The following is a 12,302-nucleotide window of genomic DNA, read 5'->3' as shown; positions in this document are numbered from 1 at the left end:
ACTTCTAACTTGCTGCAGTGATTCCACAAAGACAGGAGGATTTAGAAAGCTAATGAATGGGGGTGGGGAGCAGGCTAGGACTGGAGCTTCAGTTCTAATGTCTAAAGCTAGATACCATGAGTGGCTTCACACACGGGGCACTGCCACCAATTTCATTTTCATTGCATAGCACTGACAGGCTTTGACAGGCAAATCATTCATCTCAAGTTAATAAATCAAAGGAGTGAGGGTAGGGGGATTTGTGTGTTTGGACATTTAGTGCTACAGGATTTAGGACAACACTCACTGGGCATTGCCTTGCCCTGACTGTTATTGTGCCGCAATCACAGCAAAATTATTTATCTTTTAGGTACTAATTAAGGACAGAAGAGAAGAAGAACAGGTTTGGTCTGAATATACTTTAGCATCTAGGGACCATTTGCTACATCATAATGAGGTGCCATAGATGCCATAGCTCAGTATGGCTACAAGTCTCTTGCCACTTTATTGTTAGGCAAAAATCTCATCTTGCCAGTTAACTAACATGAAGTTAATAGTTTATAAGTAAGATTAACCTGAAAGAGAGAAAAAACATCTCCCCCACACCCCTTCCCAAGCTCCCTCCTAGCACAGAACACTCTGTTTCACTGGTATCAGTACCATGGTATTCAGCACTTTGGTACATCTAACCCTCCTTTTGCAGACATGTCATCAATACTGCCTGCCACTGGGGAGAACAGGCTATTCTGATTACAAAATGCTGGTTCTATAGATCTGATCATTTTCATGATAAACCAGGATATTTTAGGCTTTCTTGTCCCTGAAGAACCAAGAACGATTGCAGATTGATTGGGAACCAATTAAGGACCTTAGAGCTGCAAGTTGCAAAAATCATTTCTTAGGAAAAAGAAAACAAACACAAAAAAGGGGGAATTTTCTGGTTCTTAACTTTCTGAAAAATAACTTAAGATGTGGGTGAAGCCAGTAATTCGGATCTGAGTGATTAACTGGGACTTCAACTTTCTCCAACCACAGCAATCAGATCCTGTTCAGCTGCCTCTCATGACCCCTGTCATCAGCACATCATGAGGAGGGGCAAGAAAATGCTACCTGCATGAACATCAGCATACAACAAAGCACAAGCACCTCTGGTCCTTGGTGGAGGCTCTCTGCAATAGCTTAACACAAGTTAATAAATGCTAGTTACAGCCAGTGGCTCTATTTCAGTCCCAACCGCATCAATTCCCCTTTAATGCAAGAACTGGCATAGTGGGGAAGCCCCAGGGTCTGGTACCAGGGTCTGGTACAGACTTTGAGAAGCTGCTGGCCAGCAATCTGCTCCCACAGTGGCAGGTGAACACTGCCCTAAGAGCTGAATGGATATACACAGGTTAGTTGATGCCGTTTGCTTTATGTTTAAGGACAGGCTAATCCCTGCAGCTGTATGCTGCTGCCAGCGCTCACTTAACAGGCTCCTGTAGTGAATAACATCATGTGCTCTGTCAATTATTAATAATGAGACAAGCGTTTTCACATCAGAATGCCACCCTGTAACGTGACGAGCCTGTATCATATTAGTGTATCAAAGCTCCGGCTCATAACATTACCAGTTTACTAAGCGAACTTTGAACAAGATTTATTCCCCAAACACTCTGCTGAGTCCTCATTTTCATGAATTTTGTAAACAGAAAAGGTCCTTTTCTTGGCAAGATTCTTAGAATATGGTCTGTATTTTCAGTGGTTGATTTACTGCTACATTGCATTTATTCTAACACACCATTGATCCCCTGTCTCATACATCAGATTTAGTTACTTTTCTATTGTATAATTTCTAGGTGACAGTGGCTACCCAGGACAGAAAGAGCTGATGGATCTAATTTGATTTTGCCCTTATACCAGCAGAAGTTCACTTACTAGTTCACTTACTCAGAATTCATTGATCACTGCAAGGTCTACTGGGATTGTGAAATCTCATTCTCAGTGTCTTTTCCAATTGTCAAAGCACAGACTCAATACTGCATCTGACATCCTTGCAGCCTGCCTCGTTCTGCGTAACACAGCAGTCAGCCATGGGGTTACAGTCAATGATGGGGCTCTCATAAAGGATGACAAGGCTAACTCTGACTGACTTCAGACATGGCAAAAAGGTAGATCTTTCTGAAAGGTGGGTTTGCTGATGATAAGCAAGGAGCAGCTCAGTGACAACCGTATCTTTAAATAAGGGAAAGGAAGAACCAGGAAAGGGCAATGGGGGACAGAAAAGGCAATAGTAAAGGAAGAAGAAATGTCAGGAGGAGTTTTACACTAAGATCCACATGTCTAAAATCAAAGAAACTGTACTACTTAGCATAGCAAGATGACTGAGTTTCTCAATGACTTCTTTGCCTCAGTCCTCACTGGCAAATGCTCTGACCACGCTGCTCAAGTCTTTGGAAGGCAGATGCAGGGACTGTGAGAATGAAGACCCTGGGCCCACTGTAAGAGAGGATCAGGTTCGAGATCATCTTAGGAACCTGGACGTGCACAAGTGCAAGTGTCCTATACCTGGGCTTGGAGCAACCTGCTCTAGCGTGAGGCATCCCTGCCCATGGGAGGGGGTTGGAACCCGATGATCTTAAGGTCCTTTCCAACTCAAACCATTCTATGATTCTATGAATTCTTTTATCTGTGCTGTTCCTGGCTAATATGCCAGATAACATCCTGTGCACAGCCTATTCAACGGCAAGACAGCAAGCCTCACAGAGGATACTGTCAGAACAATAATCACTTTTAAAGTGGTTGTAAAGATCTTCTAGTCACTAAGCACGCAAGAAGAGGCAAAAGGAGGTTAATGAAACTTCAAGAACTGTTTGTGTTCAGTGAGGTTACTTTCACTCGAGTTCCTGAGAGCAGATAAGGTGGAAAAGAAGATATTGGGAAGGCAGATGACATTTAAAAGAAGCAGTATTAAATTTCTCCATTACAAGAATAAAGACTATTTTGTCAACAGTAAACACATTCATCTTCATCTGGGAGAAACAACTGATAGTTCCTGTTACCCGAGAGAATTCTAAACCTCAGCTACTCTGTGCACCTACAGAACAATTCGCGACCATGCATCAATATTTAGGTTACCGGTTTTGGAACAAATGCATCACCAAATATGAGTTTCAGAAACAATTGTTAGAATGGGAACAGAGCTGCTTTAATCACAAATTGTTTTCTGAACACATTCACCAGTCTCATTTCAAACTGTCTGAGCACCTGAGCTTCCATTTCCCCTTCTTGGATAATATTCACCAACCTAAAGGCAGCCAGCTATGCTGGGTAACTTTCCTCTGCTGTGCATTGTTCTTTTTCTCCTTTTCTGCTCCTTCTTTAGACAACATGAGGGTATTTTTCTCTCTACATGCTTGAAACCCATCCACAGTCCTCAGCTGCCACATCCTTTCATAATCTTATTAATATTCAAACAGGCACTAATGTTGCTGTGCTCCATTAAGAGACTTGGTCAATAGTTCCAAAAAAGCAAGAATACCAGGGGAAAATGATGGGGAATTACAGAGCCAGTAACACAGTGCTGAAAATCCCTCGCTTGGTTTGCAGACCGTAATACTTACATTTACAACTGTTGCTTTATTTTCAATGGCACTTTACTTAAGCAAAGTGGAAGTGTAGCTTCCGAAGCAAGAGCTGAAGCCTCAGAACAGAGGGTGAGTGATCCCATGCTTAACATCACTACTCAGAGCTATGATCACTCACTATTTTACTACAAACACCTTGTGCAACCTTAGTCAAGTTGCTTAGGGGGAGGTTTTGTGGCTTAATCCCCCATCTCTGAGATAAGCATGACTTAGCCTCCCTATCTCACCAGCGCACAGTGAGGATAAATACATTAAAGAAGAATTCATGTATCACAATATAGTGATAGGAGTTCAATACCCTGAATAGGGAGCAATTTATCTTTTTGTCTCCTGGATCAAGTACAGTTTCTAGGTGCGCGCAACAGGAAAAGCCTAATCTATTAATACAAAAAGAAAGCAAACCATCTCCAGCCCTACGTTCCTGTATACGAAACCATGAACAGAAACACACATGTGGAGGTGTAGAGTGGAAACACTGGAGTAGAAAAGAACAGAGTTTTCCTTTACTGCAACAGGCTTAGGACAGGGAGAGAAATCACAAGCTAGACAAAGAAATCAGTTCATTCCAGCAGAGTAAAGCAGAAAGCACAACAAACCCAAACAAATGTACATCAGGTTCATACATAAACTAGATATAGAAGTATTTAGACATGCACATTTTTACAACCCTCCTTCAAAGTTATCTTGTATAAGGAATACACTGTAATTTACTAGCATATGAATTATATACTGTTCCCAGGATGAAACCTCCATATTTCTCACTCCAGGCTACCCTCCCCATAAAATAGCTTTATTAGAGTTTAACAATGTTAGGGGACAAAGTGAAGGTAATGTCTATAGTGTGAGGTGTCCCTGTCTACAGCAGGGGGGTTGAAACTGGGTGATCTTAAGGTCCTTTCCAACCTGTTCTATGACTCTATAGCTCCCATTAAAAAGCCAGTCATGCCTTTCCTAGTGATTACAGAGCAACATACTTATAAAAAATGAGTTTTTCACCAGATATCCAAAATTATAGATTTATTCAGAGTCCCAGAGTAAAAAAATCAAACTTGTAAATTGTGCAGATTATACATCCAATAAAATATTTATTGGTGCACAATGTATATCGTTAACTGTGTTGACTACTTTTCACGAAGGTGCCAGAGGAATGAGGAATTAACCCGTGTAGAATATAAAACAGGCTTTCTCCAAGTCCTAGAGCTAGTTCATGAGCATACAAAACAGATTGTATGCAGAGCTGTAATATAGAAATTCTTCAGTGAAGAAGACACTGGAGCTGAATACCTGACAGCAGAACAAAACAGAGAACAGCATTAAAGCCATGTAGCTGAGGTGCAGCATGCAAATGCAGAAAGACCTGAATTAGTAATGGTGGAGATCTAGCTACAACAGACAGTGGCTGTGTCAGGGAATGTTTTAATGCCATCTTGCTAGTCTAAGGACTACCAAGTAACTCAGCCGGATGGAATTCTGGAAGTTCAGGGAATATATGGTCTAAAAATCTCTTTGGCTTTCTACAAGCAAGTGAATATTTGAATAGCCTCCTTCTCTGCAAACTCCATCAACCGGCATGCGAAAATCACACATGTGGCTTGAGGTGCACGTTCTTGTTTTCAGCGTTAATCAGAATCACAGCCAACCCCCCACTGTCTATCATCTATTCTTTCTCAAAATGCACATGAATATTCATCTCAACTGCAGCTACAGGGCACCAGACAGAGGCAATGCTATAAAAGCGAAAATTGAGAACAAATTCAACGTGAAAAAATCCTCTGGTTACTTTGCACCTTAATGCTGTGACTTCAAATGCACCTCATTGGCACCATACTCCTTGTCCTCCACATTTTGAGATGACCTTTACCACTTTCTAATGGACTTAGGCTATCAGTCGGGCTGTGCAAAGCTCCACATAGAAGATGTTTCTGCCCTGCCCATTCCCAAATTACCATGGTTAAAAGAATAAATACACCAATAATATGGAGTGAGGGGGTTCATAGAATCATAGAATAATTAGGGTTGGAAAGGACCTTAAGATCATCTAGTTCCAACCCCCCTGCCGTTCATCTTTCTCTCTTTTAGCTTTTTCCTTTCCAGTCCTTCGCACAGACCACACCAGGTTTAGGAATGTGATTACAGCCAAAATACGTTCTGCCTCACTCTCCATAGTCCTTCTCCTTAAAGCACCATGGTGCTGAAGACTGGGCATGGAAAGCAGCTCTCTCACAGGGCTTGGGATTTAACAGCTTACCCATCTTTCTCCTCTCACCCTAACTGGTTGCACTGCTTGACATTGAATACCACAGATTTGATATTGAATACCACAGATTTTGATATTAAATATCACAGATTTTACTATTAAATACCACAGATTTGCCAATAAAAGTATGCCGAATATTTCAGGATTAAGCAATCCTAAAGAAACTGGTCCCTAAATTACAGTGATTCATGTTGAAAGAATGATTACACCAGGTAATGTCAGAAAGCCCCTGGAGAAACTTGCTTGTTTTCTTACCCCAGCCACTTTCTGAAGGAGAGGACAAAATGGTTGAGATTGACTGACAAACTGAGGTTAGGTGTTCTCTTTGGCTCTTAGAGTCGCTGTGGTTTTAAATGTTCGCTCTGACAGCACTCGGTACCTGCTCATTTCAGAATCCTTTTTGATTTACTCTGAAGCAGCAGGACTATGCCATCAGCCAGCACGAACTCAATACCAAACACTGCTATTGCCTGCGTGCTCCTGGTGTGCGAGGCAGGAGAGGGGAGTACATGTACACCTGGATGAGAAGAGCTCTATTCCAACATCTTTCTGCTTAGAGAGACTAACAGCTTGGAATCCCACCAAGGACTGCAGGGCTGGATCCAAAAGAGTGGAAGTCTCAAAGTTTAGGTTCCTAAATCAATGTTTGAGATGCCTAAAAAACAACCATCTTGTGAAATATAGACTGTGAGGAAGCTTTCCTGAGGCCAGTCAGAACTCCAGTGCGTTCAGTATTTCTGGATGCACTTTGGCACCTAACGCCCAAGTTCCTGGTTTTAGAAATCCTGGACTAGAACCAAACCCATCTTGACATTTCAATGCAGTGCGGAGCAGAAGAAGGTTACTGCTGGGGAAGGAGATGGGGATAAAGATGGGCAAAGCGGAGGAAATATACAGCTTGTTCCATACGCAAAGCAGAAGGCTTAAAAATACCGTCTAGAACAAAGATCAAAGATTCATGATGGCTTAGCCATGCATGGCTGTGGAAGAAACAAAGGGTTTATAAAAGAATAAATGAAATATTAGGCAGCTGGAGCCTAAAGGGTATGGAGCTCCCCAGAGAAAGACTTTGTTGTTGTTGTCTTTGGTTTTGAGCATGTTTCCTTCATAAGGTTTGGTCAGAGGCTCCATTATGTTTTCCAGGTAGAGATTTTATTTCTGAGGAATGAGTGATATTTTCCTTATTTCCCTGACTTGAAGGGCAAAAACCTGATGTTCAGTTAAACCATGGCCAGACCTGTGCTAGCAAACAACACTCCACAACTCTTGTCTTTAACAAACTAATCCAGGCCACCAGCCGGAAGAGCTTTCATTGCCACCCTCCATAAAATCATAAAATCTTTCTTTCACCCCACTCATTTCCCAGTGGAAAGGAAACCAAAAGCTGACTTATTCTTTTTTTTTCACCTTTCCTCTATATTCTTTCTAGCTTAGATTTTACTCTCTGAAGATCAAAGCTTACTCCCCATTTCCATATAAAAGTGCAGTGAGGTGGAGCTTTACAGAATAGATGCTCATTGACACAAAACAATTTACCATCAATAAATGCCTTTACCAAGCTGTTTTCTTCCTCAGCTCCTGCACAGCTTCCTTCCTAGCCACAAACAGTACTTAAGTGTGTGGCACCTCATCTTCTCATCCACATGGCACTGGTGCAGCCATGTGAGCTGAGCTGGTCTCAGTAAGTGCTTTAGCATGTGGTGTGATTTTACTTGTCTGTTTTGTTTCTGTCTCTCATGAAGTGGTAATAGAAAAGAGTTATCCAAATAAAACCAATAATCAAATCAATATTTGGAGTCAAATTCTCATACTTACTTATTTTAGGCTGCTCATCTGAAGCTGTGGGAATGGTTGTATGGACTGAAGTCCGTACACACCCAGAAACACAGTTCACTTTTGAGACCATGTTCTCCAGGGAGCACTAGCAGTAGATGTCAGAGATCTGTGGTAAAGAGAAGCTCATTAGTTTAAAGCCTGAGAAAAAAACTCATGTGGGAATATGTAAGGAAATGCAAAGCCAGAAGATAAGGCTTCCTTTTATTAGGAAAACAGACAACTCACCACCATAAAAACACCCCTCTCTTCATGGGAATGCAGCCAGGAAGCTCTCTGCCACAGCTCCCAGTGAGGTTCAGAGCTCCCTATTGGGGACATCGCTACCAGAAGCAACAGTTCATTCCCCATGGTTTATTCAGTGCAGCAAAAGCCTATTACTTTTATCATTATCCCATTTGTTCTTTAAAGCAGCATAAACCTGCAGAGATTAGTGTGAAAGTTGTTAAAGTATTATATAAAATGTTCTTCTTCGGAAAAACAAGCATCTGGCCTCAGGGAAGACCTGAGTGAGAAGCAATGGAAACAAACGCCTACCAGGCTTGCATATAGCTTTCTTTAAAGATCTATCCAAAGAACTATAAGAATAATCTTTAAATTACTATTAAATACAGCAGAATTGCTTCTATTCTCAAATAACTATTTTTCATGATGTTAAACAGTACAATAACCTACATAGCTCTTACCTGTCTAACTGATGAGATGACGATATGTCATTTATTATTTGAGAACATATGCTGTTGGTTTTAGAAGCTCCAGCTTTCCAGTTAATCCCAGTTCAGGATACCATTCTCCATTCAGTTCCTACCATATGAACACAAAACAGCTATTAGGACAGATTTCACATCTGCAACATACTGAATTGCAACATACTTGGTATATTCAAGTTCTTGTTAAGAGAAGTTTTTCATAGTGATACAGAAAGTACGTATTTTTTCCAGAAAGGACGCCGATACACACACATATATATATACATAGATTACATACCTATTTATATATTTAGATATATGTATATATATAAATATCTATTTATATATTTCTACATTAAAAAACAATATTAAAGAGCTCCATTACGGGCAATGTCTAGTCTAACAAACATCCTACTAGAACTCAGGACAGTGCTCAAAATGAAAACAAAGGATAAATGATGTACAAGAACTGAAAAACAGCTAATGAGAGGTAGATAATTCTCACTTTCTATGGAAGATATGGAGTTCCTTTTTCCATGCAACTGACTCAGAATAGGTGACTTCAGGTATCTTGTTAAAAAGAGAAAAACACTGCATGTTGTTGACACATGCAAATACTGAATCTGATTCAAGCAGATGATGATACTCCAACAGGGTAAATTAGCACAAGGAGTTATTTTCCTATAATTTAAAGAAGGTCTGTTATTTCTTGCTAAATTTACCACGAAATAGGCAGGCACATATATACAAATGTAAATGCATCTGCCAACACCAAGAGCAAGGTTCTAGCACTACTACAGCAAGGTTCAGAGCGGATGACCTGGTACTCCAGCTGCTTGCCCATATTCAAACAGCAGTTTAAAGCATGTGAATAAATAAAGCATGTGAATAGCTAAAAGTACATGTTCTCACTACTCTGTACAGATCCTGGTCATGCATGTGCATACTCAGCACCACCAACTGAAAAGCAACCATGGTTCAGCCTCAGTTCTGACTTTGCCGCATACGGTTTCATCTACCGCTCTGAGACATAAGACAGATGGGATAGAGAGATCTGAAGTGTTACAAATAAAACCTAAAACTGAACTTTTAAATATTCATTCTGAACTATAAAGAGAGCCGTGGCTTTTGTGTGCTACAGATGGCTTGGAAATTCAGTGCAAACAAAGGACCAATTTCTGAATACTCATAGCTGCTGTACTAGAATAGCTGGAGGCCCAAAACTCCAGGGGTTTGAGATGATTCAACTAGATCCTCTTACCTGCCAAATTTCATCAAAGCAACATTGCTTTTACCATCTTATAGGGATGAAAGTAGTATGAATAGTGCAGGTTTTTTTAATGAAATGTGGCCTGCCTAAGCTTCAACAAAAAATTACAATATGAATGCAAAGTGCATGGTAAAGGGAAAGCTGTCTTTTTCGCATCGTATAAGGTGAAATCTGTACTTTTTATAGATTGAAAGATTAAACAGAAATATTTTGTGTATATGGATAAATGAAGGAAATAAAACAAAAAATAAGCATAATAAAAAATCCCTGCAGTCATAATCAATGAAGAACTGCTGACTGATTGCCAAGTATGGCCCTAGGTTTAAATCTAAGAGAGACACGTGTTTCTTTGTAAGGTAGCAGGGCATGACCTCATCAATCAGAGATTATCCTCTGCATAATAGTTTATGGAAAGATACCACTAACGCCAGCTCCTCATCTGCCTTGACACAGAGGGAAGCTGATGCAAATACAGCTGGAAAGGGACTGATCCCAAGTTATAGTGCTGCTAAGGCCATTCACTGCTGCATTTACATAGCAGTACAACAAGCATTGTCTGATGCTATTAGGCATTAGTCTGCTCTAGACTCTAAGGCTTTTGGTTTATACTCTGGGATGCATACAGAGAGGCAGCCTGGCTCACCATTGCCGTGACGCTCCATGATGCTCAGGAACTAGCTGCTGACTTTGTCAAGATTAGAGAGCAGGATGTTGTGAATAAGATGATGGGAGTTGGGGCAAGCATCTGAATTGCTTCCAAGAGAGGAAGAGCAGCAACTTATGGCAGGGAACCTGCCTGCTGGTTTTGGGAATGGCCCAGGTAAGACCTGCAGACCTGCAGCCTTGCTGGAGAGACACGGCATCCTGCACCACTAGCAAGACTTGAGGACCAGGGCCTCCCATTCAGCTGCTGGATCCATACCCATCCAAGTGCAAGCAGGGATTGTAGTCTGAAAGTGTGGCCTGGCCTCTGTTTGAAGATAGGGCAAAACAGCAGCACATGATCAGAGGAGAAAAGGCAGGATCCTGCAGTGCCCCAGCAGAAAGGAGAGCTTTGCCAATGACCTCCCTGTCCTTTTGAGAGTAACTGCTTTCCAAGATGGAGCATCCCAACAGGATACTTAAATACTTCAGCATAGTACAATATTCAGAGATAAAACCAAACAACTTTTGACAAAATCTGCCTCCAATAAAAACATCTTTATTGCCCTGGGCTAATGTGTATGTTAGCAAGAGATCACAGTTCAGCTTCTAGAGCCACTTTATGTGATATGGAAAAAAAGCTACAATCCATAGGGACCTTGTCTGTTAGTCCTCTAAAACATAAAATGTAGTTTTAAGCTACACTTCATCATGGTAATAGGCTATCAGCTATTCTCTTAAACCCTCAGATTCACTGCGGTCAGTCTAGGCAGAACCAGACAACCTGACAATCACCTCCTGGTGACTCGATACACTGTGCCCCTTCATTTTGAACCTATAGAGATCCTAATTACCTTTTAATCCTTTACTAGAACACTGGCAAAATGACTGCTGCCCCTATGGCATACACATGTGAATGCTGATAGGCACAGTGCCATGGGGCCTCTTCCCCTGAGGCTCCGCGTTGTGTGCAGGGCTTGGCAGAAGGTACCACCATCTCTCTTAGCTTCTCCTGCTCCTCTTTGGTAGCAGCAGCAAGTGTTATAGCCAGGTTATAGTCTCATTTTATAAGGCAGCTTGTGTTCTAATAGCTTAAACCTAGCCCCAAGGTGAGTTTGGTTGTCCCTACAGCTGTGCTTTTGAATGCTTACACAAACTGCCAGCCCTCCTCCAGGAGGTTGTTTCCTTAGGGATACCCTGATCTGTCCCCCCACCACCCCATGCCCACTTCTGGACTGCATCTGCCCATCTCAGCTGATGGAAATAGGTTTTCACTGTGTCTCGCTTCTCTTCAGGGTACTACCACCCCCAGCCTAAATGTGCATCCCCAGGCTTGCCCATGCTGTGCATTACTGAGAAGAAAGTCCCCAAAATGAGAAGACTAGCTTTAAAAAGATGAGCTGATTGCAGCCATCCAAATACTGCTCAGACTGCAGTTTTGGCTCTGTTGCTCATTCCTCTGCTGTGGAGAGGGGAAGCCTGGCTTTTCATACAACACAAAGTGTTCAGTGAGAACCAGGGTGAAGGATGAGTTATTTCTGTTGGTCTGTTGCCTTCTCTCAAGTCTGCAATATAACAATTCACACATTCACATCACAAGAGGTGGCAGGACTGTCACCAGTCTGCTGCCTAATGCCTCATGTTCACAGTAAAAAAGACCTGTCCCCTGCCAGCTCCTGCAGTGGGGCAGGATGGGACCAGGGATCCCACAGGGATAAGTGCTGTCCTGTCTCCTTATCTTCTTCTAGAGACAGTCATAGAATGATAGTATCACAGAATGGTTCAGGTAGCAAGGGACCTTCAAAGCTCATCCAGTCCAACCCCCTGCAATAAGCAGTGGCACCTTCAACTAAATCAGGTTGCCCAGAACCACATCCAGCCACATTCCAGGGGTGCAACACGCACCCTGTGCTGCCATGGCTGCAAAAGCACTGCCTGTGCCCAGGTTTCTTTGTTTCTGATGATACACTGGGAACTGGCACATAGTGCCGTAAGTGGCAGATACACAC

The 12,302-nt window shown here is 41.9% G+C and overlaps 1 long non-coding RNA gene across 1 annotated transcript in view; it reads right to left on the bottom strand.

The window, feature by feature from the left end:
* The window catches only part of LOC134157299 (uncharacterized), a 44,612-nt gene extending 36,262 nt beyond the window's left edge, over window positions 1-8,350 (bottom strand). The window contains exon 1 of the long non-coding RNA XR_009962271.1: window positions 7,675-8,350. This is a non-coding gene — a long non-coding RNA (uncharacterized LOC134157299). The remainder of the gene's footprint in view (window positions 1-7,674) is intronic.
* Window positions 8,351-12,302: the final 3,952 nt, after the last annotated feature.

The sequence above is a fragment of the Pezoporus occidentalis genome, unplaced genomic scaffold (genome assembly GCF_034315485.1).
Source record: "Pezoporus occidentalis ecotype Australia unplaced genomic scaffold, CSIRO_AGI_Poc_V1 ctg94, whole genome shotgun sequence".
In the NCBI taxonomy this organism is placed as follows: Eukaryota; Metazoa; Chordata; class Aves; order Psittaciformes; family Psittacidae; genus Pezoporus; species Pezoporus occidentalis.
Note: the sequence above shows the minus strand (reverse complement) of the source record. Positions and strands in the feature narration are given on the sequence as shown.